General features: G+C 36.7%; 1 long non-coding RNA gene across 1 annotated transcript in view; it reads right to left on the bottom strand.

Moving 5' to 3' along the window:
* Positions 1-1,845: 1,845 nt before the first annotated feature.
* Positions 1,846-3,476, bottom strand: part of LOC119362441 — a 3,230-nt gene continuing 1,599 nt past the window's right edge. Inside the window, exons 2-3 of the long non-coding RNA XR_005173409.1 lie at positions 3,141-3,220; positions 1,846-2,490 (exon numbers count right to left, since the gene is read on the bottom strand). This is a non-coding gene — a long non-coding RNA (uncharacterized LOC119362441). The remainder of the gene's footprint in view (positions 2,491-3,140; positions 3,221-3,476) is intronic.

Here is a 3,476-nt window from a genome sequence, read left to right as displayed (position 1 = left end):
ATAAATTTTCCCTACTACCGGGTGTAGTTACTCCCACTTATGTTTCATACGTTTTAGGTAGTATCTATCATATCGGAGAGTATGTACGCGTAGTATGTAGTATATAAGAATGTTTAGATAGTATATATACTACTTTTTTGGTAGTATGTATCATATTTTGCGCATACTCTATTTCACGTACAAATATGTACGTATTTCACAAATACAATAAAATTATGAGCTCACTTGCAATTTTATCATACAAATCACTTGGGAGTATCTTAGATATATTATATGAACATACTAAAAATAATAAAGTAGAGTATATACTACCACATGATAGTATATGAGAAACGGGTGTAGCTACACCCGGTAGTAGGATGCATCTTCCCTATATATATATATATACACACACACACACTACCATATAGTGGTAGTTACCTCTGTTCTCAGCGCCGTCCGATCTCATCTCTGGTGTGGCTATTGATTAACGGGTTGGTTGTGAAAATAGGCTCTCTTTTTCCACTTCGCCCGATAAGAGAAAGCGCCCGTACAGTTCCGACTATCATGCAAGGATATTATTTAATCACCTCACAACAGCAGGCATGCAGGACATTTCGTGGCATCTCACCATTAGGAGATCAATGGATTCGATAATGGCGCAACTAAATTTTGTTACGGCAGTCGCCAACTCGCCAGCAATTGCAGCCGATTAGGATTAGGAGCATGGATGCATGTCGCAAGGTATTCATCAGGCAAACAAAATCTTCTAGTCTCTTCCTGATTTGTTTCTTATCTAATATGAATTCATCGTTGATCTAGAGCATGGGCATGCACCTATGATGGACTGCCTTTGCACGCAGCTACCTGGTGCAGTTCTTGCATGAGTGTCGCAGCGTGATTACGAAGATCCAGATGTGATTATAAGGAACAACGAGCATGGCGACCGCAAGCCGACCAAGTGCGCAGTCACAGGAAGAGACCATCTTCGTACAGTAATTTCTTCTCGGACTGTATGCCGGTGTCATGGCGTCACCACTGTGGAGCCGTCGCCACGGCCGGCCGGCCGCTCCTATGTGATTGGTGGCTTCCTACGATGATGTATGGAACTACTATTATACTAAACATACCGCATGCTCAACCAGCCGCTGTCAACATGCGCTCTCCACCACGGCCGCCACTGCCGCCGTTGAAGAGCTCACCACTGCCTGCTACATCGACCCTATATGATCTTGGACGTGTCCACCCCAGCTATCATCACGTCTAGCACTACACGAGTCCCAATCCAATTCTCTAGTTACATATCAGTATACACACGTGCATGAGAAAGCATCATCACAAAGTCCAAGAAAGCCATGTGTTAAAGTTTTGTTCCCATGTTGTCTCTTCTAGCCGACTGATGTTCTAGCTAGTAGTTACAGTTGCTTGAAGATGTAGTATCTTGGCAGATTTTTCATTTTTGCAATCTTGTACTTGTACGTGAAAACAGAATAGAACAAACACATGCATACTCTAGTATATTTGGTCAGTATCAAGATGTACTTACTTCTTTTTATTGAGATACTCCTCTTAGCATATCTATTTTTTGTAGGAAGATACTCTTTATTTTGGAAAATATACTCCTTATTTGGACATACTCCATACTTTATACTCCTTTTTAGAGATACTCCATACTAAATACCCAGTACATACTCTACAAAGTACATATATATTCCTATAAAATAGTAGTATATTATATACTCCATTCTACAAAGTACATATTCCTATAGAATAGTAGTATATTATATACTCCATTCTTTCATTGAAATAATAGTATATTATATACTTAATACTCTGATTACATGTCCTAGATTAGTGAAATATTCTATACTTCATACTTTCTTAGAAGGAATATACTCCATACTTTCTTAACAAGATACAACATACTACATACTCCATACTTTCTTGAAAGGAAAATACTTCATACGTTCTTAACAGAATATATACAACATACTACACTCCATATTTTCCTAAACTAAAAATAATCCATACTTTCGTAACATAATACAACATACTGCATATGCATTAATTTCATAAAAAATACTCCATTCTATATACTCCTTTGAGCGTTCACTCTCTTTAAAAATTACTCCATTCTATATACTCCCACTTTGAATGTACACAAAGTAAGAATGACAATATCACTATATAATTAATCCTTGCCGGCGGCATATATGGCCATACTCTTTTATTTTTATTTTTGTGGAAAATACTCTCTTTTATGATATACTCCAATATTGTATTGCTACAAATACAGTCCACTATAAATACTCTATTTAATTCCTCGTACTAAAGATTTTCCTTCCTTCAGGAATAATAGGCGCCACGTCCACACCACTACAACAAAAACAACCGATAGACACGCCCAATTTCATACCTAGCGACGTGTTATTTCATCTCTAGCCAACTATAGAGCCGTTTTAGTAAAGCGTCCATGTAGCTTGGTGCATTGCTGTTTTGAGCATGAGCATTCTGCAATTAAATAGGAATACATGTGAAGGGAGACACATGATCAACTATAATAAAGAATGATAGTTTTGAAGAGTTCTGATACATGCAGTAAGTGAGCCTTATTCTACACGTACTTTCTGTCTGCACACTTTGCTATCAAATTAGATTAAGGTCTTATTAAAAAAATATTTATTGTGAAAACTAAGCATGAATGCAGCATGCAAACAAATGAAGTTCACGTCATGTAAATTTATACACTAAAAAGAGAGTTCACCTAATATTCAAGGGACAGGTGTTCCTCAACATCTATGCAAGGTTTCCACCAAAAAGAACATGTATGCAAGGTTGGTGTTTTATTAGTACTCATGTATCAATTCAAAAGTGATTAATTAGTTTCTTTGAATACGAGATCTCTTGGAGCAGCAATGATATGTGTGTGACTTAACTTTTGGTTCCATCGGGAAAAATCATGTTACTGTTGTATGCAATACAATTTTTTAGTACTTGGTTGAATCTGACATATGATCTGCTATTGGTGTCATGACAGTATTTGAAACATGCTTGTCAAAATGGGATTAGTGTTTCATAATGTCATTTACCTTGCACTTACATACAAAATTAGACAACCTCTTGTACAATCATTGTCATTTAGATATGTAGCATATGTTTACCTTCTTAGGGACTTGGTGAGTCATAAACTTGGTTCAGGACCACCTTGTTGCACTGGAAGATTATTTTCAGCATGGGCATTCTACAATTTAATAGGAAAAGATGTCATCATCATCATTGATAAAAAGCTGGACAAGTGCTTGCACATAGGTTAAGATTACTTGGAGGGTATATATGAACCCAAACAGGTTATAGTTGCAAACCAAAAGGTTAACATTTCACAAATTTTTTACTTGATGATAAGATAGCTTTCCAATATTTGACTACTATAAGGGTTCAACCAATCCCAAAATTACTGGCAGGAGATAATTGATAACCGAGTACAGGTTAGTTGACAC

Source organism: Triticum dicoccoides, chromosome 2B (genome assembly GCF_002162155.2).
Source record: "Triticum dicoccoides isolate Atlit2015 ecotype Zavitan chromosome 2B, WEW_v2.0, whole genome shotgun sequence".
Taxonomy (NCBI): domain Eukaryota; kingdom Viridiplantae; phylum Streptophyta; class Magnoliopsida; order Poales; family Poaceae; genus Triticum; species Triticum dicoccoides.
This window is presented reverse-complemented; position numbering and strand designations above follow the sequence as displayed.